Raw genomic sequence first — 25285 nt, 5'->3', positions numbered from 1 at the left:
GCCCTTCCAGCCCGCTTTCCATGTGGGATAGAAACCAACTGCTTAATTAGGACCTGACTGACCTCCCAAGTCTGTCAACTTTCCATCCTGAAAACCCACATCTGCTTTCCTTGACACCCTACCAGGCCCCAGCCCTGTCTCTTGCCATAGTCTTCCCAGAGCCAACTGGCTCCTCACTTCTGTCCAACACTTATTTTCTTGTTCATCTCCCACTATCCCTCTAGCTATGAGCTAGATTCTAACTGGGTAGTTTGGCAAGTCACACAGTTCCTCTAAGCTTTGATTTCTTGTGTATTTTCCCTGATTTCCTGATATTCATAGAGAAACTATAGGATAAGGTGGGCCTAAACAGGAGCACTGAGGTCAGGCTTCAAATCTGGAGGATGGTGACAAAGACTAGTTCCGAAAGCATGTGGAATTCAGTTCCCACCAAAATTCAGCCAGGTTGTGGGTCTGGATCCATGACTTTTCCTTTTTCCCAAGCTGCCACCTTCTCTGGGGTCAGCAGAGAATCCAGAGCCTGTTAGCCCTGCGTCTGTCTGCCTTTTCTCCTAGTATTTCAAAAATAAGTAGCTGGTGGCATTGGTGCCAGTTTTTGTGGTGCAAAGGGATTTGCCATGAAAGAGAAAAGCCCTCTTCATATCCACATGTCTAGGCCACAGCTCCTGCCCCATGTGTGACCTTCCTAGACATACCTGCCTTTTACAAGCCAGTATGTAGGTGTATACAAGGGCAAAAAGACATGTTTCTACCCATTTGGGGTCCCTCATTTAACAGTATCTCTTTCTCTCCTATTCTCCTTGTATCTCTTTCCTGCCTCTCTCTCCTTTTTACCTCTCTTTCCACCATCTCTTTCCTACCTCCTGTTTCTGAGAGAGTTGATAACTTTGCCCAAGCTGGCCAACTCTTGTTCTTCCTGTGTTTCACTGGGATTACAAGCTTTGTTTAGAGTTGTTTGTTTTTGTTTTTGTCTTGTTTTCAGTAGTAGGGATTAAATCAAGATGACTTACTCGCTAGGCAGGTACTTCACCAATTTAGCTATATCCCCAACCTTAACTACATTTCTTTTTTTTTTTTTTTTTTTGCCAGTCGTGGGGCCTGAACTCAGGGCCTAGGAACCGTCCCTGAGCTTCTTTTGCTCAAGGCTAGCACTCTTCCACTTGAGCCACAGTGCCACTTCTGGCTTTTTCTGGGTTTTTTTGTTTTGTTTTGTTTTGTTTTTTGTCAGTACTGGGGCTTGGACTCAGGGCCCAAGTGCTATCCCAATTTTTTGGGCTCAAGTCTAGCTTTCGACCACTTGAGCCACAGCTCTGCTTCTAACTTTTTGGTTATTAATTGGAGATAAGAGTCTCGTGGACTTCACTGCCTGAGCTGGCTTCAAACTGCAATCCTCAGATCTCAAGCCTCCTGAGTAGCTAGGATTACAGACATGAGCCACTGGTATTTGCTGCTGCTGCTGCTGCTTCATCATCGTCTTCTCCTCTTCCTCCTTTGCTTCCTCTTCCTCCTCTTCTTTCTCTTTCTCTTCCTCTTCATTTTCTTTTATTTTTTGCTAGTCCTGGGGCTTAAACACAGGGTCTGGGCACAGTCCTTGGACACTTTCTGCTCAATGCTAGTGCTCTACCACTTGAGCCACAGTGCCACTTCTGACTTTTTCTGTGTATGTGGTATTGAGGAATCAAACTCAGGCTTTGTGCATGCTAGGCAAGCACTCTACCACCAGGTCACACTCCCATGCTTCTTTTTTTAAAAACAAGACAAAAATGTTCTTTATTTCAACAAGGAATACACATAATATTATAGGTAAGTCATACTGCTAAGTATCTGCATCTCATCCACTATGGAAATCAATGCCAATGAGTGTTGTTGCTTAATGCTTTTAGATTTTGTTCATGTTAAAGAAGAGAGTTTGTGCCCATTTACTTCAAATATAGTATTATACTATACATACTTAATTTCTCTAAGATCCCAAAGACAAGGGAAAGGAACCTGTCTTCAGAAGTCACTTCTAATAACAACAGGAAGATTTCACTAATTCAATAGAGGCAAATTTACTTTCTCACAACCTGGAAACAGCATGCAGATATCTATTCACTTGAGTAGTCAGTTCCACTTGTTCTTTTTTAATAGCTGTATGTGCTTTACATATGGATGTCCTAGAATTACCTACCTGTATCCCCGGTTGAGAGAAATTTATATTATTCCAGACTTTCGTTGCTACAAATAATGCTTCATCCTTGCACATTGGTCGGAGTCCATTTATAAGAGATATCCTAGAAATAGAATGATTTGTGGTACCTTTCATAGTAGATGCCACTATCCACGAAGATCTGGCCCACATTCCCACCCTTAAATTAAGGCTCCATCAGTACTTTATGTTATTGAACTTTGTAGCCTTTACTTTTGTTTGTATGTGAGTCTTACTATGTAGGCCAACCTGATCTCGGCCAGCTTTCCTCAATCTCCTGAGTAAATATTTATTTGCTTAGTAGTTGATGAAAATACTATCTATCATGTTTTATTCATCATGAGTGATATTGACCCTAATACGTTTTGACAATTTCAATTTCTATGCAGTTTCTGCTCATGTTTATCTTTTTTATTGGATGTTGTTGATTTCTTTTGTTATTGATCTACAATAGTTTTACAGATTACTAAAGTAGACCCTTTACAGACCTATTTTTCTGCAGTTGTTAGATCAGAGTTAGGGCCAAGCACATTAATTTTCTGAGTTCTTCCGTTACTCACCTATTAAAGTAGTAGGTGTCTATTACTTGCCTTAAGGGGTAACTGTGAAAACGAAGACAGATAATATAATAGTGTTCTTAACTAAGATCCAGAATATAGTATGTACTCAAGGAAATAATGTCCCTCTCTTATTTTCTTTCCAATGTTCTTTCTTTGCCCTTACGGATAATAGATAGCCTAGCTTCCATGCCTGCCCCAAAGGTAAAGCCCCTAGACTCCCTAACGGCACTGTTAAGATACTTATCAGATGCCTGTCCCATGGAGCTAGGGCCAAGTAGTACTCCAGGCTCCTCTTCTTCTATATTTACTCCCTATAGCTTCTCTTAGAGTTACTAGCACTGTCTAGAAAAATGAAGACTGGCCTAAGGTAGTGTCTGGGGAGGGGAGTCTTGGTAGAGTCCTTTGTGTCCCTGATGTTTGGGAAACGTTTTTCTTTATTGCCAAAAGTTTCTGTGGAAGTCCTGGCTGGTGTTAGGGGATGATTTTGTTTTTTAAATCAGTCCTGCTACTAGGTCTTACTATTCTGAAGCTCCCTCTCAGTCTCCTCTGCTTTTTTTTTTTTTTTTTTTTTTGTTCTTTAGCTTTCTGAAACCATACCTGGAGCTCAGCATGACAGGAATTGTTTGACATACCCTGAGCACTCTCAGCAGGGAGTCTATCCAAATCAGTCTTTGCCAAGTATGAGGAAACTGTTTACTGACATGTCAGAGTAGAGAGTAGTGTCATTTAGGGCAGCTGCTGGATACCAGATGTGTCTCTGTCTGACAGCTAGAGACTGGGGTGAGCAGGCTGCTTGCATCCCTTTTAGTATGTACTGGGATTTACTGACTTGTCTAGGAGAAAAAAAGTGAGAGTGTTGAGGGCTGGCTTTTACACAGAGTGGAAGGGCAAAGCCATCAACTACCTTGACTTGCCATCCCAATAGGGATTCTTCTGTAAGACCATTCATACTAACCAGCCTTGATATTGCTCACCCAACTGTCTAGGCAATTCCCCTATCCTCAGGACCTGTGTGGAGAACTTTCTTAATACTTTAATGACAATTTTTGAAAATTGTATGAGTCATATAGGACTACATTATCACTGTCAACAGTTTACATAGCAGAGCCTACGCCCCCTTTGTCTTTTCACTCTAGGCACTGTGCCCTTGGATGTGCCTCTGTGGGGAGCCCAGTTGCTCTTTTAAGAAATGTTTATGTACCTAAATGTGCCACTGTGTGCTTTTTGACCTCTTATTTCTCACCTACATTAAATTTTCTGGCTGTCTTGATCTCTCTTCTTGTTGTGGGCCCAGTGTTTGCTCTCACAAACATCCTAGTGCATATATCTTTGTGCTGCTGGAATGTTCTTTGAGTCTTCTGATCTGGCCCAGCCTGGCCAAGAGAAGAGGTTCTCTTAGTGTTTGTAGATGGTCCCATTTATTCTTTTCCCTTGATAAATGTATGGCCTCCAAACATAGTCATCTGGTCCTGTTGTGTGCTCAGGTCACATGGGAGAGGCAGAGAGCCAGGCTTCCACTAGCAGGGCAGCTCAGCTATACGTAGCCAGGACAAGAAAAGTCAGGAATAGAGGCACCTCTGGGGAAGCTCTTCAGGCTGGACCTTTCCTGAGGCAGATGACTAAGCCTTCTCAGTTCAAGAGGCCAAGAGAAGGGATGGGTAAATGGGGCTTGGCCTGCAAATTGGCTTCTCCCTCAGAGTAGCACAGATATGGCATGCAGCAGGCCTAGTGGTGTGGTTGTATTATGCATAAGTGAGGGAAGAATGAACTTGATGTGAATCTAAGCTCACTTTTTCACTGACTGAACTAGCATCCCCAGAGAGGGAATAGTTCCTTGCCCTAGCCGTTTCCTGCCTTTCCACCTCTGCTGTGGAAAATCACTGTAGGCTGAGGCAAGAATAAGTTAAAGCTCCTGGACTGAGACTCATGCAATTGGGTAGGTTGGTGCCCAGCTGAAGGCTCCCATTGCACCAACCATCTTATGCCAGCAAAAACACTTTGATCTTTGCCCAAACATAACTAGAGTTCATAGATGTTGTTAGTTGGGACTGTGCTTTGGCACTAATGCCCCATCCTTTTGTGCATTAAAGGAAGTGTCAGGAGGTATGTATCCATGAAATTCATGAATGATTTCCCAGGGAGTCCAGGAAAGCCCCAAAGGCCTGTGGGTAGAGGGCAGCGGGACCAAGGCTAGGCCTAAAGGCTGGAGCAGGGAGCAGCAGTTGTTCCTCTTTGGGCAGAGGGGACTAGAAAAACATGTAAGTTGGATGGCAAATCCATCTGTACCATAAAAGCTGGAGGCTTGTTTCTGGGTGCTTAGAAGCTTTAGGGACTTTCTGTGTATGTACCTCTGGACAAACAAGAAAGCCTATGTGAGCTGCAGCTAGACTACTTTTTCAACAGTGAACTTCTTTCTCTATTTTGTAGTTGATTCGGAAACGTTCCCATAGTAACCAAGCCAGAGATGGCTCTTCCTTCTTCCCAAAAATGTTTGCTTATTTTAGCAGGCAGTTTTTTTTTTTTAATTCCCATTTAAACCCAGTTTTCAGCCTCTATGAAAGAAGAAACTGGGCTGGTACTTTCTCCCACCTCTGAACAGGGAGGGCAGCAGATCATGTTCCTCCCCCATGTGGTGCCCACTTGCTGCTCAGACCAACAGCTTCAGAGCTTTAGGAATACCAAGAAAAGGAAAGACTTTTGAGCATAGGTGCATTCAGCTTCTGCCCACTTCTCCCTTTGCTGGCCTTGTAAAGGTACTGGGCTTCCCTGGACAGGGCAGTCCCTAGCACATGGCATGCTGCCCAGTGCATTCATAGAATTCAAGATGAGCCTATATGGAGCTGTAGGGCTTTTCTTTTTATCTTGATTGTCTCTCTAATCTCAGTGGCCAGCACTGGTACCAGAAAGAACAAGGAACTTACAGGTGTCTCAACTGCTACATAGGCCCATTGCTGTGTGGCCTGGCCTTGTGGTAGATGCCTGTGGATAAAAGTTGTGCCTTTTCTTTCTTGGCCACAGCTATGTAGTATTCTGCTGTCTTTTTTTTTTTTTTTTTTTTTTTGCCAGTCCTGGGCTTGAGCTCAGGGCCTGAGCACTGTCCTTGGACTTTCTCAAGGTAGAGCTCTACCACTTGAGCCTCAGCACCACTTCCGGCTTTTTTCTATGTGGTACCGAGGAATCGAACCCGGGTCTTCATGAATGCTAGGCCAAACTCCCGGCCCCTCTGCTGTCTTTTCTTGTAGCTTGTCTACTTGTCCTCTTCTTGGTGACCATGACAAAACATGCCATTTTCTCACATCTCATTTGTCACCTGAAGAGTCTCTAAGATAAATATATGGAAGTAGAAGCTAGTAAACAGATTTTCTGCACCCAGTGCTTCCTTATGGCCACATGGCTCTACAGTGCTTGGCTGGATTCCCTCTCATAGGCATGATCCCATTTCTCCCAGCCCTGGGCCACAGATGACTTTTTTTTCTTGACCCATCTGTGGGAGTGACAAGGAACACTAGTGGTTTCAGTTTGTGCTTCCCAGATGACTAAGAAAGTTGAGACCCTTCCCACACCTGAGGCCAGTCCCTTTGTCTCGAGCTCTCTATCCTATTTGCTGGCTACCTTGTAGGCTCAGGTGGTTGTATTTGCTTAAACTGAAGAGAAAAACAGTCATAGTGATCTAGCTTTCATTCTTTTAAGTGTATGTATTCTTTGCTGTCCCCTGCCCTGCAGAGTAAATGACCCCCTATGGTCTTAATGTGCTTTGGGAGAGGAAGGGGTCCCATCTGTGGGTCCAGGGCTGGAGGGAAGGAGAAAAAGTCTCAAAGTCCCCAGAACTCTTATTTTCAGCAAGAATTAGTCATACCTGTTCTACTCTTTAACTGTCTCCAATAGGTTTCCAGGTGCAATAGGCTTGTCTTTCAGTCTAAGCCTCAGCCAGTGCTCATCCTCCCCATGCCTTTTCATAGAGCCAGTGGTCCAGATGGATACCAGTGGAAGCCAGTAGTCATTTGCCATAGTGCTTCCAACTCCTTTCCCCCCACCTTAGTGTGCCCAGTAAGCAAAGCATGCCTCGTGACCATGGTTCCCCCTCACCCTTGAGAATTCCATGGAGTAAACTTTCTAGGGAGAATTCAGTGCTCAGATCTGTGTCCTGGCCTCTGCTTTCATGTATTTGTCTTAGAGACAAGTTGAGGAAGGAAGTGTGAGAAAGTAGCATGTTCTGAAATGCAGCCACAGAACAAGGGCACAGGAAAATTGTGGCTCAGATGCTCAGTGATCTATCCATTACCAACCCTGGAGTCTTTGTTTCCTCCTATTAGTCCAGACCAGGCTTGTCCCTTGGCTCTCTTACCATTTCTCATTGCCATGTTTGGCTGAAAGCCCCTTCTGGATACCAGCCTTTGGTTCAGGGTGGTCTTCATCAGTGAAGATTGAACATAATTTAGGGAAGAGGTATTGGTCCCTTCCTAATTCCTGATACCCCACAGTATCCCAAAGAGCAGTCAGGTAAAAAGATCTTAGGAACATCAGCACAGGGACTTCCTACCTACCATTTTTGGTCAGGCTAGGTATACATCAGGATAGGAACCAACCTGGTTTATAACACCCCAGCCACACTCCCCTCAGGACCAGTGGTGATTGCTTTTGTGTACATATCTGCTTGCCTCTTTGTCCACACTTGAAGCATGTTAACCTGTTGTTAAATTTGCTGTGTATTCTATTCTGGACCCATCACATTGTCAACAAGGGCTTGAATATGCAGACTATAAGCCTGTTGCATTGGTTCCTGTTCCCCAGAGATATCAGAAGGTAAAGCAACTTTGCCCAGCTTCCATGACCATTTTGAGTTGGAGGGCCATGAACCTCAGTATAGCTAGTGCTGATATTTGGAATGAGGCCAATAGCCTCAAGTAAAAGCATTCCCCATTGTCTGAATAAGGATTGTAGAGTGCCAGTGAGCAGGAGGATATGAACATCTGCATAAGAAAGTGAGCTGGGATCTTAGGCTGACCAGGGGTCAGTAGCTAGCTAGACCATATTAAATAAGGATATCCTTGGTGGCCAAGTACTGTACTGCCAGCCAGCTGGCTAGCTAACTGAGTTGTGCTACCTCTCTGTTTAGCCCCCTTACCCAGGCCCATTCAGGGTCTGAAGCTCCTGAGACCAGCAGCAACAACAATAAAGGCCATCATCTTGTTGCAGTACTGGAGTACATGCCTGGCCTCTGGGGATCCAACAGAGAAGATTTCCATGACAGCTATAAATAGGACCAACCTCACTAGTCCTTTATTTGGTCTACCTCCCTGAGTCCCTCATAACATGTCTATGAGGCTTTGGTTCTATTACTATCCCATTATAGAGATGGGGAAATTGTTACCAGTAGGTCCACTGGCTGTGAAAACCTAAAGTCTCTTTCTGCCCTCTGCCCACTGAAAGAAGAAGCCTGGCTACTTCGTTTGGACAGCAGGTCTCATAGCCCTATTTTCAGTCTATCCACAGCCTATTCCCCAGCTGATGTAGCTGCTCTGGGTGCTTCCAAAGTAGTGTTTGCCAACTGTACTTTTGAAGCAATGGTTGCTAGTGATTATGGCCCAGTGGCCTAGGCCCTCACAGAGGCTGCTGTGACTGTGCTTTCTTGAACAACATAAAGAAGCTGAAAGATTGGCCAAAGAGCACACACCTGGCAAGTAGACAGGCTGGGATTCCAGGTTCATCTGATTTCAAGGCCTGCATCTTTAGCCACTGTGTCATTGGGGATTTGGAAGTTATATCCTAGCTTTGTTCTGTTCATGATATCAGCTGTGGGCAACCCAGAACAGCAACAGTGATCCACTGTGTCCATGTGCTACAAAGCTGTCCTTCCTTCAAGAGGTAGAATGTCTTGCCCATCTCTTGCTTTGACTGGGGACTGAGTAGGCTACCCTAACCAAAATTTGAAGAAACCATGAATGAGGTCCCTCCATACTTCAGCCTACTTCTTTAGCATCTTGCCTTGCATTCCTTGCCCATTCTGCAGCCAGAGCTCCTTGCAGGGACTCTGCTCAGCGTTACTATATCCTGGTCTTACCTAAGCTCACCTATAGCCTTGTGTAGGAGTCAGCTTCCTTTGGTAGGTGTCACATCCTACTTGAGTTCTGATGGGAGTTATTTGTGTATGTGCTTTTTGAGGTCCCCATGCCTAAGCCCCCAGCCCTTCTGAAGCATAGGTGCTGTCACTTGAAGGTCAACAGACACTGAGAGAAGATAAGAGGGTAAGATCAGATATGCTTATGAAGGACAGAGAAGAGCCAGGCTTCCTTCCAGGCAGAAAGAGCAGTGTGAGCAGTAGTGCAGAGTCATGGGTATATACTGAAGGACAGCAATACACAACTTCAGGGTATATGCTTGGTATATGGCTGGACACAGGGCCTTGCCTTCCTGGGCCAGGTATAAAGTGTGAATTTCCTCACAAAAACAGAAGGTGTGGGTAGAAAAGCATCTTCAACACAACACTAGCTACTACAACTGCATCCAGGAGTGAAGATGGCTAGAATAAGATGTATGCTGCACTGGCAAATATTTACAATAGTTCTTGAACTCTTCACAGCCTTCCTGCCTTTCAGATAGGGAAACTGAGCTCCATACCTAAGCTATGATTTAGGTGTTCTAAACCAAATCAGTAGTAATAGAAATGGTAGACAGTGGGAAGTTCTAGAGACAGGCAAGTACAAGGACCTCAAGCATCTGTAATGGGATAAGAAAGGAATCAAGAAGTACAGAGGACTAAACGGTTGAGCTCAGGAACCCAGTAGGTCCTTGGTCTCTGTGCATTTGTGTGCCTGTCCAGTGGAGACCAACAGGATGCCACTGATAGATAAGCAATAGCTTATCAGTGAGGATACCATACAAAGCTATGTTGGGAGAATGAAGTTTATTGTCCCACCCCAGGGTAGCCTTATCTTCCAAATCTCTATCATGTGGTCCTCAGAAGAAATAATCTTGGATTGGTTATAGCTTTTTCTCTTCCCTCATAATGCATAGTTATCAATGACATATCAAATCACCCCTGGCTGGCTTCTCTGTTCTTGTCCTCCCTAGTGGTAGCTGAGAGGTCATGTGGCCTTGCTGAGCTGTATCCTCATCACTAAGATGACCCAAGATGTGCAGCAGGACTGTACTACTGGCTAGATGAAAGGAAATTCAGTCATGTTACACTGAGAACCAGAGGACATAAAAGCAGGGAAGGAGTTTAAATTGAGGAAATGTGAGCTTCTTGGCTGTAGTAGGCATTGTTGCAATAGTGCTATTTTTAGTATCGCTGAGATGATCCATGGGCCAGTTGCACAAGCAGAGTAAACAAAAGAAACACTTCAAGTTCTTGAAGGGGGAGGGAGTCCTGTTTTTAAGCATATGGAAAGGGTTAGCACACTTCATTCTGAGATTATGCCCAACCTCTCTTTCTTTCCGTGTCCTGAGCTCTATGGACTTTGTGAATCTTTCATAGCTTCGAGCTTGCACAGTCTTAGGTTTGGCTTGGGTCAGATGTTGAAGTTCTATCATCTCTCCCTTCTTGTCTATCGAGTAGATCAGCTCCAGAGTAGGTTGAGAGGAATAGCTCATTCACCTCATCCAAGAAGCCAAGGGGTAGCCTGTGGTGAGGAAACAGGGACAAAGGAAGGGCAAGATAATGGCCACAAAATGTCCAGATCAAAAAATAAAATAAAAATGTGCCCAGATCCTTCCCCCAATAGAATGCATCATAGTTTTAAGACTTGCCAAGCCAGGCTGTCCTCATTCATGGCTAGCATTTTTTTAAGTATTTTAACCAAATGCAAGCAGCATTTAGACTGTTCCTTGGTGTACATTCTTTTCAGGCTACCAAGAACAGTTTTCTTCAGATGTGAATTCAGAATACTTGGGCAAAGCAGTATAAATTCCTAAGCCCTTGGCATTCATGGTTTCAGTCCTCGGGACAGTCCTCCAAGGGTTACACAAACCCTGAAAGGTGGTTTAGTCATAACTTGCAAAGTGTAGTCTGGTGCCCAGAATTGAGGACCCACATCCTGTGACCAAGCTTCCACACCAAGGTTTCCCATCCAGCTTCTCAAGAGTACCAATTTTTTCCCCCAGTGGAATTGCAGTGTTGTGTATACATCCCCATCTGACCTCAGCTCTGGTCCCCTCCATTTTCAGCTGCTCTGCTCTGCTTCACTTTAGTGTTCAATCAAGGGCTCTGTTTAGCATTCCTGAAGAAAAGAACATTTTTTGGCATAGATTCCTTTTCCCACTTGCAAGTTATTTTTCAGAGGTTTGCTCCTGAAACAAGTAGCCCTGCCATGTTTTTCTGAGACACACACACAATGGTCTTGGCTGGAGCAAATCCTTGTACCTTCTGTGCTTTGTCTTTCTAGGACACACTGCTTCAGACCAAAGTGCTGCCCAGAGAGACAGCACTTAGCCAGCCAAGGTCAAGGGCAAAGGCTCATTTACAGGTAGGACCTTTGGCAAGGCTCTGGAAAGGAAGGTAGAGTAGGCAGCTTGTTCAGACTTGGGACAGATTGGGCAAAGGCAGAGAAGTTAGGTGAAGTCTGTGGCTTCTGGGAAGGCAGGGACTGAGAGATCCCATCTTTAGGATGAAAAGAAGGGGGAAGATATTGCAGTGCCAGCCTCTACTTTGTTTACTCAGTCCCTTGAACATTTGGATCTTACTCCAAGTGGGCACTGGCCATGAAAGCCCAAGTGAGGGGTTCAGACAGTACCTTTGCAGTTGCTCCAGTAAAAGAATATGATCTTATGGGAGGTTAAGTGCCATCATATTTAGCTTGAGGTAGATTCTCATGGTAGCAGCAAGCCCAGGGTTGCCCAGAACTCTCTGGAGCCCCTGACCCTCAAACCCAGAGTTTAGAGTATGGTCTGAGTCAGGCGCCGGTGGCTCATGCCTATAATCCTAGCTACTCAGGAATCTAAGATCTAAGGATCACAGTTCAAAGCCAACCTGGGCACGAAAGACTGTGAGACTCTTAGCTCCAAATTAATGACCAGAAAACCAGAAGTGGTGCTGTGGCTCAAGTGGTAGAGTGCTAACCTTGAGCTGGAAAGCTCAGAGACAATGCCCAGATCCAAGAGTTCAAGCCCTACCACCGACCAAAAAAAAGTACGTTCTGGCCTGAGGACTAATCCTTTGTATAAACAAAACAAAAATTAAGAGCATCTAAAAACTGTAGCTAGATCATTTTGTTGCTCTCAAGAGTTTAGTCCTGCTGTTGATTTCCTGGTCCTGACCCCTTTGTCCTCAGTTTCTCCATTTCCAGAGATGGGCCAGTTGGATGAGGTTAGTGGTTTTCCAGCCCTTTTTCCAAAAGAAACTTTTTCATATACCCAATGGAAAACAGATGAAAGGGCAGCTGCTCCAGCAGAGAGGCAGAAAGGGCCTGTCCCCACCCACTTGGGCTCTACCTCTTCTGGCCCCCAGTTCTCAATCAGGAGAGAGGTAGTCTGACAAGATATAGGCTTCCTTTCTTTCCTGCCCCCAACAGACTGGCCAGAACTCACTCTCTCTGCCATTCCTGCCTAGTTAAGTGGCCAAGCTTACTTTCTGTCCATCTCCCTCTCTGTTTCCACTTTTCCCTCCCTTCCTCATTTTTTCCCCTTGCTTTTCCTATTTGGAAAGTTTGATCACATGGCTTGTTACTTCTGAGACAACATTAGATTTGAAATCCTGGAGCAGCCCCTTCCTGGTTACCATAGTAACAAGCTGTGGTCCACAAATGCCCCTGGGGCTAGAACTGCCTGAGAGGTACATACTAAGGTCTCTATCACATACTTGGGCCTCTGTGGTACATGTTCTTTCACTCTTCTGGTCTAGAGGAGTTCCCTCCCTCTTTACACAACCTAGTTGGTCTCATGCCCCGTGTACATCAGGCTCCATCCATATTGCTGGGTGACTTTGGGCAGCTAGTCAGTATTTATAAGGCTTATTTTCTTCATCTGCAGAATGGACTGACTTGCTTCAGAGCCATGACAAGAATCATATGAGAGTTTGGCCTAGTAGTAAGAGTGCTTGCCTAGCATGCACAAAGACCCAGGTTCAATTCCTCAGCACCACATACATAGAAAAAAGCCCAAAGTGACTCCAGTGGTAGAGCTCTGGCCTTGAGAAAAGCTAAGAATAGTGCTCAGGCCCTGAACCCAAGCCCAGGACTGGCAAAAAAAAAAATCATATAAGAATACTTAGAAAACATTACTGCTATTGGTCCCAGGGCCTTTTAGGAACACTGTACAAAATATAAGTGGGCATTGTGTCCATAAACATGTAGTGAGGAAGGGACCTCGTAGATAAAGGCACACAGTGCCAGGACTTACTAGGGTCAGTAGAGAAGGGGGAATAGTTTAGGACCAGTTAGGAAGGCTCATTGAAGGAACTAACTGCGGGAATGTGGGTGGTTAAAAACAAGTTTTGGTTGAATTTGGCACAGTGGCTTATAGTTCTAGTATTTAGAAGGCTGAGGATTGCAAGTTCAAGGTTAACCTTGTGCTGTGTAGCAAGTTATAGGCCAGACTGGTCTACTAAGGGAAAACTTGTCTGTCTCTGTGTATGTGTGTGTGTGTGTGTATATATGTGTATATACAGGTATATATGTATATATACATATTAACATATTTAGAACGTTTTGAGCTAGCTTGCTAGTGCTCTTTCATAATTGTAGCACTCTGGAGGCTAAATCAGGAGGATCTTGCATTTGAGACCACATAGTAGTCTGTAATATGAGCCATGTGGTAAGAGCCTGTCTCAAAAAGCTAAACTAAACTTTAAAAGTATGACCTCTAAATGTATATGTCTTAGATCAAATCAAGTGAAAACTCATGGAATTTTCCCACAGAAAAACTTCTCTGTGGTTCTTAGTCTATCACTGGCAAGGCACAGAGTCTGTAATCCCTCAAACACTGCCATGTGTCTCCCCTATTTGCTTGTTCAATGAGCCCATCAAATAGGCCAGTTCTGGCTGCAAAGAAAACTCCACTCCTGCGAAATGGAGGTCCTTGACGGTAGGAGCATTCACCAGGAGGTAGCCACTATCTGCACTGGACCTTATTTCTGGAGAAATGTTCCCCAGCCATATGCAGAATTGATGGAGAACTTTGAACTGCAGGTCTGGCCTGAGCTCATACTCATGGCTCAACCAGGGAAGGTATCATTTCTCTTGTGGGGAATGATCCTGGTCTGGTCTTAGAGGCATGGGATACCCAATAAGGTGGTTACTTGGAGGGCCTTTTATAGGGAAGACTGAAAATGAAGAGCCTTGTGGTCTCCTTAAAAGACAAGAGAACACCCCATGCTCAGTCATGGCAGTAAGAAGAGGATGTTATAACAAGCTCAGAACCCTGCCCTTAACCTTACTATCTAATACCAATTCCAACTTTTTTTTTTTTTTTTTGCCAGTCCTGGCCTTGAACTCGGGGCCTGGGTACTGTCCCTGAACTTCTTTTGCTCAAGATTGGCACCCTGCCACTTGAGTACCACATCCAACTTTTTCCTAGTTATGTGGTGCTGAGGAATCGAATACAGGGCTTAATGCATGCTAGGCAAACACTTTACCATTAAGCCACATTCCCAGTCCATCACTTCCAACTTTTAGCTTAGGTACCTGTAGAGAACTACTTTGCAGGATGTTGTAGACCTAGGAGAGGGGAATCTGCCAGTCTTTAGCAAGAGCGGATAGCAGTATGTGTGAAGGTCTAGCCTGATCTTGAAATTGACCAGATTGTTAGCCTGGGGAGAAAGCCTTCCAGGAGGGAAATCAAAGAAGACATTATAAAGTTTCAGGGTCTCTCAGGGAGCAAGGGAAGGCACCAGTGGGTGGGACAGAATGGGCCCATCTTTCAGGGTTACCACTGTCACTATCATTGTTAGCAGGCCAGCTCTGTCTTTAGTAGTAGGCCTATTTTAGGGTACTAAGTTCATGACTACAGTTGGTGCACTGTCTGAGATCAAGGGATTACATAGCTTAGAGAAGGCCCTACACACTGGAGAGACCTAGAAGAATATCAAGGTAGACTAAGAAGACCCCTTGCCCTCAAGACTAAGAGGGGATGCCTATTTTAGGTAATCAAATACATATTTGGCTTGGCTCATGGGGAGCACCCAGTTCCAAGTGAGTCCTAGGCCATCCAGCAAGTGTGTCTGCTTTCAGTGAATGACCCCATTCCTGGTGAGTAGACACTTACACTCCATTAATTCACAGCATGGGTAGGAGACCCCAGTGCTTTAATTGAGGGTCCTGGGCCTTAGTGAACTGCATCTTAAGTTTGTCCTTCTGGCTTGGAGGCAACTTTGCAAATTTGGGACGGAGCCCTCCGCTAGTGGGTGAGTATGTTCACTTCAGGTACACAAGGGACTGGAATAGGAAGAAATAATGGAATGTAAGCTCTGCATCATCCCTTGCCTCTGCCCACCAGAATACCTGTTCACAGCTACCTGGAGTAGACACCTGACATGAGCTGTGGCCATTGTTACCATTCAGATCCTAAGTCACAGCCTTGTCTCTCAGTGCTTCCTCATTTTCCCACTACTGCAACACCAGAAGAACCCACAAAAGCCATTCATTTGGGACCAGGAATTAGATATATAGCTGTCCTGGATTGCTTATTGTTCACGTTAGATGTTCCTTTTCTAGGATTTGAGCTTCTCTTCTGAGATGAAATGGAAGCAGCTTAGCAGTCCTCCAGAGAGTGAGCTATTGTAGAGCTTGGGCAGCAGGCCACCTTCCTAGCCTGAAGTGGGGGTGGGGCACAGGGGAGCCCAGTGTAAATGTCCTGGTCCTGTTGCTCAAGGCTAACAGCTCCATTTCCAGCTTCTTTGTTTTTTTGGTGCTGAGGAATCGAATGTAGGTCTTCATGCATGCTCGGCAAGCACTCTACCACTAAGCCATATTCCCAACATACTCTGAGAGTCTCAGGGAGCCTATTTAGGTCCTACTTGGGGAGAAGGCATTCCAGGAGGTAAAACTAAGGAAGTTGGTGTAAGGGTTTCCTGGGGCAGTGGAAGGTACCAGCGGGCAGGAACAAAAATGGACCTACAATGCAGCTGCCACTATCACAGGCCATATCACTACCAACTCTGTTCTAAACAGGCATTCATGGTCATGGTTTGTGTCTCCCAGCTCACTCAGAAGGCCTCAGAGCTTGTTGGCCTCTTCAGGCCTTGTCTGTTAACCCTCTCTCTCTCTCCACAGAGGTCACCTGATACCACATACAGCCTCATTGCACTTAGTATCCCTTGTCCTCAGACCCCTGCTGTCCTTGCTCCTTCCAGTAGGCTACTTATCCTTCTCTGCTTGATCCGACTGTGTAGGAAAATCCCTAGTCTTTCTACAAGGAGTAGATACCTGCTGCTTTTTCCACAGGAAGCCATTCTGTTTCACTCCCATCCTTGTTACTTCAGTGATCTGATGTGCAGTTGGCTGGATGAGCTGAGCTGATAAGTCTCATACCCACAAGAGCCTTGGGGTTCATGGCTGAGATTCTGGCTTTGCCTCCAGGTGATAGGGAAAGGTATCCCTTTCCCCTCAGAAAGGCCTGGTACTAATACATATGTCAGCTCCTCATGTCCGCCAACTGTCGTACAGCACAGATATCTGCTGAGGTAGATGCAGCCCTAGACCAAAAAACACAGATCCTTGAGCTGAGCCCTATTGTGGCAGCTTGGAGGTGTTCTTGCTTGTTCACAGCTGATACTCGTGCCATGCTTCCATAAAAGAATTTTCTGGGGGTAATACTGGGGTTTGAATTTAGGATCTTATGTTTGCTAGGCTATTGACCTAGCACTTGAGCCATGCCCATAGCTGGAGGTGTTCTTGAGGCAGGCCATTTTTCTTTTCTCCATCTCTGTGTTTCTCTCAGAGAAACACAGGTAGATGTCACACAAGGTAGTGACATCTACAGATGCCTCACAGCTGTGCAATGTAGGTTTAATACCTGAGTACCAAAAGCTGTTTGAGGTATTCAAGTGGGAGCCAGGGGCATCTAAGCCACATAGCTTTGGGGGGGTATTGGATGCCTGGGTAGGAAAGGCCTATTTCACCCTATGTTGGCCCTGATGGGAGGAGGAAGAAACTGTATGGTGTGGAACTGTAAGACCTAGTGAGGGACTTTTGTTCTGTTGTAACATGTTATTATTTCTGATCAGAGAGACAGGTGAGCAGCAGCCAAGCCTATGTCTCAAACTGGCTGGCAGTCTTCATGGCTGGTAATTAGGACGAAAGAGCATTGTGGCCACAGCATTAATTCATCCCAGCTAAGTCTGGAAGGGAGCGGGGGGAGTTTGGCTTAGAGTGCTTACCTAGCATGCACGAAGAACTGGGTTCAATTCCTTGGTTCCACATACATAGAAAAGCTGGAAATGATACTGTGGCTCAAGTGGTAGAGCACTAGCCTTAAGGAAAGCCCAAGGAGAGTGCTTAGACCCTGGGTTCAGTCCTCAGGACTGGCGAAAAAAAGACTATGAGGGTTGAGGTAAGAATAGGAAAAAAAGGAACCAAGTATAGCTCTTCATTGGTATAGTCAACCCAGCTTTGTGATCTGGACCTTAGCTTCATGAAACCAGAAACCTACCACCACTGGAGTTGAGAATTCACTTAAACCTTATTGACCACATGAATCAAAAGCCAAATCTTGTTCCTAAGGAAGCCTGTGGCCATGTAAGGGGGCTCCTGTGGCCCACAAACAAGTATGGTAATGACAGCTTAATTTCCTGGACCCTCAAAGCTGGCAGAAAGGAACCTTCAGCATCTTATGTCTTCAGGGATAGCCCTAAGATAGATGAGCAGCTGTTTGTCCCGGGAAACGGTCAGTGGTATGGTTTTGGAAGTTCAGGTCTTTGTGAGCAGTTAAGGTTTGTGGAACTCTCCTGCTTAAAGTGCTAGTAAGTGAAGCATGCCGGGTAGGCAGGTCCACCAACTTGACTCTCCCAGTGCTCTCCCATGCCCAGGAACCTCAAGTACTTCCCCTTGGTGAGGGACTAGAAAGGTGACCCTCGCTTTTGCGGAACTTCCCCACAGTGGGCCTCAACTAGAGATGACTATCTCATAAGGCTTTGGAGAGCACTAGCATGTACCAAGGCTTGGGGTACCGCAGGGTCAGGGTTATCAGAGCCAATAAAAGTCTGTGAGCCCTTATAAGCAGACTCCCAGAGATGTCTCTCCAGATGTTCCTCCAGATGTTCCTCACCTACCTCAGGCTTCCCTCTTGCTATGACTACCAGGCCCACTCTCTTCTCTCCTCCCAGTGTATCCATCTGTGCGGGGAGGGTAAGAGTGTACTGGCACAGTGTTTGAGAGCCTATTTGCCCCTTCAAAGCCTGTATGGCAGGGCAGGTGTGCTGTGGAGAGCTGGGTACTGCTCGTGGTGGGTCTGTAGGCCTTCTGGGTGCTGGGTACTAGTTTCCAGAGAACCACACTCGTTCCACTGATGACAGCTTCTTCCTGGCCTGGGGGTGATGAGCACATGTTCTCAGCTTCCTTTGGTCTGACTTGATCTTACAGGAAGTAGATAGTCTATGAAGTGAGATCATGAGCTGTGTGCAAGGTGCAAGTGTCATTCTGGCACCTAATGATAGTGTCTGCTCGAATAACTGAGGACTCTGGATCTAGCCAGCACTTGGTAATGGGTTTTAGGCATACTGGGCATATTGCTATATAATGCCCTAGAACTCAGGTGCTTTGAACTGTTCCCATGTATATTGTGTCTGTGACACCAAGAATACGAGATTGTGAGAGGCTGTGAGTTGAGTGGCAGCTGGATCGAGAAGTCCTTATTTGAGATCCTACCATAGGATAACTTAGTTGAAAGCTCTTGTCCTCCCTATATAACCTATGGGTGGCTTATACTCATGTATGTCCCTGAAAGTGAGTGGTTTCTAGAAGCCCATGCCTGTTTCTTCCAGTGCTGGGCAGGAAAGCCATCTTCCAAGGGCAGAAGGTAAAGCATGCTACAAGGCGCAGATTGGACCCTGGCCTGTTCAGACTGGGAACAGCTGACAGGGTACAGCTTAGGAATACTGGTGGACAGGAATCACCCCAAAGGATAGGCCAAATGGTACTAGACAAATGCATCTAGGCCTTTGGGCAGGTGTTGTGGAGAGTGGAAGAGCTCCCAGCTGAAGTGATGAGAAAAAGCTTATGGAACAGCATTCTTCCATCTAACTTACATAGGGTGACCCATCCCTGCCTTGCCTTATTCTCTTCAGGCAAGTGGGAGGGTCAGACAACACTTGGTAGACAGTTCACTGGGAGGAAGATGCTACGTATATACTAATGCTGTGGGTGCTGCCATTTTCTCTGGTGGGAGATTTTGCCCTCCTTAACCCTTTCTTTATCTGTAGAAGAAGCTCACTTAATCCCTCACCAAACCACTCCTAGCCTCCCGCAGCATTCAACCCAGGGTAGCCCTGTCTACCCTCCAGTGTTGTATCTGCGCCTGAAAGGGTGGGGGGGGGGGTAGAGAGGTGGTCCTTGGGAGATTGACATGGGTAGTTCAGAATGGGAGGGGGGCATCCTGGCCAGCCCTGAAAATAAGATGTAGCCCAAGAGAAGACTTAAATGAAGCTGCTCGTGTTGTTTTTGGAACAATTGGGTCCTAGAAGATCCTAAGATCTACCCTGCTTAGCATCCCTGCCTCTGACCCTCCAGCTCACCACCTTTCTGGGCCTAGTACTGCATTCAGAAAGGACCTTCCAGCTCTAAAATGCACTCCCCATGGCATCTTCCTTCTGCCCCCCTCACCCTTAAGGATGTCACTCTAGAATTCTTCACTGTCATCCTGAGTGGTATGGCTATTGTGGCCATTTTTTTTACACCCCCCCCACACCCACACCTCTGCTCATCACAGGGCACCATGGGGTACAAACTTCTGAATGCCTCAGCCATTGTCATCCCAGCCCTAGTATGTAGTTAGCTAGCCACTGCCATCCCCTGCCTCCCCCCTCCTCTTGTCTGCCTCACTTTGCCCTGTCGGAGCTTACTGCACTGAAACTGTGCCCAAGATATCCGCGGTAAATGGGCAGCCCCCTACCGCTGCATGGCAGGCAGGCCAGAGATCCCACCAGGATTGGCCGGCAAAAGTCAGTTGCACTGCTGGGCCCGCTTCCAGACAAGCGCCTGCACGGCGCCCGATCCGACTCTGCCGCCCCGCCCCGGGCCCGCTGGAGCTAGGGAGCCTCCGCGGACATGGCCCAGCGCCCGCCCTAGCTCTTGTGCACAGATGCCACGGCGGAGCCGGCGGGTAGGAACTTGCCCATAGCCAAGGGCGGGTCCTGGGGCCAGGGCTGCACGGCCACCTCGTCTTCCCTGCCTGTCTAGCTTTCTGCTTTTCTGCTCTTTGGCTCAGTCCTTCCCCGGTGGGCTTGGCCAGCTGCTGCCCAGTGCCTCGGGTGCAGCAGGAAGCCCGCGCGGGCTGTGGTTTCTCCGACTCCCCTGCGGAGGAAGTCGCCCTAGCGGCAGGGTGAGGCGCCCCCATGCCCGGGCTGGTGCTCTACTCCACATCAGGTGGGCAGCCAGCCCGGCCTAGGCGGCAGCACGCGGGGGCGGCTAAGCTGGTGGAGACTGTACACACACGCGCTGGCGCGGGGAGCCCCGGACGAGCCCAGCCCGACCGAGCCCGGGCTGGGAGCCGGAGCGCGGGGGTGTGCGCGCTGCGCTGCGCCGCGCCGCACCGCGCAAAAGCGAAAGCCACTCGCTCCAGCAACTTCGCGGCAGAAGGCGCTGAGGAGAAGCTGCGCGGAGCCGCTCCCGGGGATGGTGAGCGGGCCACCAGGCCGGGTGGGCAGCGGCACCCAGGCGTGGCGCTTCCATAGCTATAAATAGCTGTGTGCGGGGGCGGGAAGATGGTGCCAGCACTTTGTGAGTGCCCGCCGGCTTAGAGCTCCGCGCCAGGCCAGGTCCTTGCACTGAGCATCCAGAGTAGCAGGGGCGAGGTTGGAGAGGAGGGGTCGTACCGGTCCAGGGCGTGGGCTGGTGCGTGGGGGCGGGGCTGGCCCCTGGGCTCTCCCCACGCACTCGGGTTGTTTGTCGGTGCTGCTTTTCCCGGGAGGGGGAGGGGACCTAGTGCGCGCTGTCTTACTTGGCAGAAGAAGCTGGAAACGCCAGGCGCCAGATGCAGGCAAATTGCAGGCTTCCCCAGACCCCTTCATGCGTTGTTGGAGGACTCATTACCTGTGATGGCACAGGGAATCCCTTGTCCTTAGAAGCCCCGCCTGGACAACCAGAGCCGCATGGGGGCGGGAGAGGGGGCCTGGCGCCCCTGGTGGCCTTTGCGTAACCCTTTCGCCCGAGAGGTTTTCCCAGATGGCTTTGAGGTAGACTGTGGAAACTTCCTGCCTCCAGGAGTTTTCGATCTGGCCTGTTTTTCCCACTCCCCCGTTAGGCCCAGAACTAAAGTGCTGCCTGAGGGGTGGGAACCCCTAGCTCCTCTGGACATTAAAATGATAGGGAAACTGCCTGGAAACAGATTTGGGCCCAAATTCCAGGAGTCCCGAGCTAGAGGGTCCCAGAAAGGACCAGTGATGGGGTACTTACTACCTCAAGCCCTTTCTATCCTTAGGGCAAGTGGAGTAGGGCACAAAGAACCTGGTAAGCTGAGTTCTGCTGTAGTCTCCGCTTCACTTAAGTAGTCTCCTCTCCCACAGAGCTGCAAGTGAAATCATGTGTTGGAGAAGCTGGGTGGGCACCCTGTGAGTATGGTAGGACTCGGAGGAAGTTGGCCTCAGGCATACAGACACTACACCAAATCTATCATACTCTAACCTCTCCTTTCTCAGCCTTCTGCTGTTTGAGTGATTTGCTGTATGGGTTTGGGGGTGCCAGGTGATTCCTAAGGCTAGAGGATTCTGGTAGTTTCCCCACAACTACTCCTGATTTTGCTGCCCATTGTCCAGATTCTGATTCAGCTTGAGGTGGATTGTTGGCTCTGAGGCTGTCCTGTATCCATAGAAAGTTTTACGCTTCTGGAGAAAGAATTAAAAAGGCCCCTGATCTCAACCCTGCTGACAGTCTTCATTGCTGTCTAGCTCCAGCCACCACTCACCAGCTGGTCCTTAGTTAGCAACAGCCTGCTCCTATATCCCATGCCTGCTGCTTCTGAGAATGGGATGCCAACATGCTCCCCACCCTCGCCTGTTCTGGGCACTGAATCACAACTGTGCTCATGCCAGGAAGGCCTGTAGGAATCCCTCTGCCAGGGAGCTGGCACTCCCTTGGGTACTCATAGTGAGTAGTGAAGACGCTATTGAAGCTTAGTTGTCTGGGAAGCCTTGATCACCCATCTTGCTGTGGACATCCGCCAATGTGTTAGCTTAGACACCCAAATCTCACCTACAGGAATCCAGCCTACTGCTGCATGCCCTTTCCCTTGGCCCCTACTAGTGGTCCTAAGTAGAGTTAAGGGAACTCTATAAGGAAGATGTTCAGCCCAGAGTTTTTCTGGGGAGACAACCCAGATGCTGACAGTATCCTCTGTGGTGAAAAGTGCTCTGTGGTTGTTTTAAACAGGTGTTTTAAGTAGATGATTTAGGTACTAAGTTAAACATTCAGATAAAAATTATGTGCTCCCTATGGATACCCTGGGTGGTAGGGCCTACTGTCTCTAGGATAATCAACCAGCTCAGCTGCCCATTTCCCACCTGCCCAGCAGAGGCTCCTTTTCCAGCTTCTTCTGGCTTTTCCCCAGAACACATCTGAGAATCCTTGTTCTCTGGACCCATTACTCAAACAAGCCTTCCTTCTATTCCACCATCCTGAATCATGAGGTATTGGGGCTCCCTGTATCCTAGGAAGGACAAGCCCAGATGTAGCTCTAGGAGCACAGGAAGTACTCCTTGAGTTCATAGAACTTAACTCACACTAAGGTTAAAGGGACTTGAAAACCAGAGTTGAGATTTTTGACCCAGAACATTCCTTTTCTGAGCAACATGCCTGTGAGAAAGATAGGCAATCAGCTGCAGTCTCTATTTTTTCCTGGCCCCTAGCTTGTCTTTGGGCTTCCTTTTCCTCAGGAGCTTTACTATCAAGTCGTAAGTCTCAGGTTTAATACAAGCCAGAATCAATGCAGCCACTCCTGCCTGTACATCTCTGGGCAGCTCAGTCTAGAGGCTGAAACTGGTATTTTAACCAAGGTTCAAGACCTTGGGATTCGCTGTTGAGGTCATGCTAGGGGCAACCTGGTGAGCAGTACCCAGTAGGCTGGACGGGGCCTGAGAAGGCCCCATGCAGACTCAGGAATCCTGGGATGGGAAATCCCTGGAGAATGGAGAGTTTTTTTTTGCTAGCTCCCCAACAGTCAAGCTGTTTTCATATCCAGCTGAATACCCTATATCCCCTCATAAGCAGTTCATTGCCTTGTCTCTTTGTTGTCTCTCTGTGGTGCCCCGCTAGCTCCTTAACCTTTTAGGGACTACTCCCTCTACTGCCTTCTTGCTTGAGCTTTGCCTAGCACACACTGAGCAGAACCCTAAAAGTGGCAGATTAGGGGAAGGAGCCATATCTAAGTCCTGTGGGGGTAGCAGCAAAGGATGATGAGAGCAGATAAGCTGAGTTCTGGGAGGACCAAGGCTGGAGGCCATTTCCTAGAACAGAATTCAGTGTGCTTAATTTTGACTGAGGCATCTGAGGGTGCTAATGGAAGACACTGGCCACCTATTAGCCACCTCATTCATTGGCAGGCCTTCTAACTCATGATTGTCTAGTGCTGGGACTCCTGGTCTGATTCACAAATGGTTGTTTGTTACTGCTTCCATATGTATGCATGTAAAATGGAGGCTTCATTGCCAACTTGTTTCTATGGGAGTGAGAGTATGGGGAGAGACTCAATGTGTTCCTACTTTGGGGGCCTACGGTCAGCCTGAGCAGGTCATTTGAATTTAGTTTTCTTCTCTGGGAGACAAGTGCTGGGTTGGTTATATACTTAGAGTGTCCCTGGCATTGTGGGTGTATAGTGTGTTTTTTTTTATTCCCTTCCCAACTTAGTTCAGCTTTGACTGGGTTACAGCCTTTGCCCCCCTCTTCCTTTCCTGTTCTGGCATTTCCAAAGGCATTTGTTTTCCCAGGGGATCTTTATGCCTTTAGAGGCATAAAGAGGAGAGTTCTAGGAGAGTCCATAACCAAAAAGTGGGATTTGTAAAGGTGACAGATGAGACTAGCTCAGAGGAGAGAGGTGGGAATACTGTGAGAACCAGAGCAGGGTTTGAAATTGTGGTCTCAGACTACCAGGATGCATTGGCATGGGCTGAGTGAAGAGGCTATATCCTAACAGCCATGCTGTGGTCCAGGGTCACAGGGATGCAGGAGTGTGCATCAAGCCCCTCCTGTCTATCTCATCGCTTAGTGAGTGTGGGTGACCAGGGGATCTAGGACAAAAAGAGCCTAGGCCACAAGCCACAGTATGCAGGAGATAATATAAGCTGTAAGCCCAAGCACAGGTTTGACCAGCTGTCTACATAGTGGCAAGAGCCATTTCCATCTCTTTTCTTCCTAGGTACAGTCCTATCCACCAAGATTCCCATGAGTGGACTCTCCCTCACCAGCTCACCAGGCTCCAAATTCCTCCCTTCTAGAACCCCCATGCTTTCTAGTCCTCTTGTGAATGGATAGTATTCCTTCCCCTACCTCAGTACCAGGGCTTAAACTCAGACCTTCATTCTCTTGCTTGGCTTTTTTTTTTTTTTTTTCTTGTTGTGCTGATACTGGGTCTTTAACTGAGAGCTGAAGGCTGGCACTCTACCACTTTAGTGACAGCTTTACTTCCAGGATTTTGCTGGCTAGTTGGAAATGAGACTCTAGGGGGCCAGATGCCAGTAGCTCATGTCTGTAATCCTAGCTACTTAGGAGGCTGAGAGCTGCGGATTATGGTTTGAAGACAGCCCAGGTAGGAAAGTCCCCATGAACCTCTTCAGTTAACCACTCAGAATCCAGAAGAATAGCTGTGGCTCAAAGTAGTAGAGTGCTAGCCTTGAGCAGAGGAGCTCACGGAAGTGCCCAGGCCCTGAGTTCAAGCTCCATAAGGGACAAACAAAGAGTCTAGGGGATTTTTCTTCCCAGGCTGGCTTCTGGAATCCTCAGATTTTAGCCTCCTGAGTTAGGATTACAGGCTTTAGCCATTGTTACCCACTTTGCTTGGCTTTCTTCACCACAGCTGATACTCTACCACTTAAGCTACACCTCTAGTATGTTACTTTGTGATTAATTGTACATAGGATCTCAAAGACTTTTTCTGCCAAAGGTGACTTTGAACTTCAGGCCTCATACTACTGAGTAGCTAGGATTATAAGTATGAACTACTTACACCTGGTTTTGGACAGGATGTTTTGGGCATTAACACCAGGCCACAACACCCTACCACCTCCACTTACCCGGCTTTCAGCTGAAAGGGAACAATTTGGGGGCCCCCAAATCACAGTGACTGTGCTCACTCTCACTAGACCCCTAGGATTGCCCGCCTGTGCTTGTAGCTTATAGAACTCCAGTGCCTCTATAGCAGTGGGAGGATACTCAAGGCTGTGGGAAGGGTTTAGGAACTT

General features: G+C 47.3%; 1 protein-coding gene across 1 annotated transcript in view; it reads left to right on the top strand.

Annotated features, from left to right (window-relative positions):
- Positions 1–25285, top strand: part of Cabin1 (calcineurin binding protein 1) — a 142239-nt gene that overhangs the window by 95319 nt on the left and 21635 nt on the right. The gene's annotated exons all lie outside the window — the stretch shown is intronic.

The sequence above is a fragment of the Megascapheus bottae genome, chromosome 28, assembly GCF_031878675.1.
Source record: "Megascapheus bottae isolate mThoBot1 chromosome 28, mThoBot2.hap1, whole genome shotgun sequence".
NCBI lineage: Eukaryota > Metazoa > Chordata > Mammalia > Rodentia > Geomyidae > Megascapheus > Megascapheus bottae.
The sequence above is the reverse complement of the archived record's forward strand: the minus strand, read 5'-3'. Positions and strand labels throughout refer to the sequence as shown.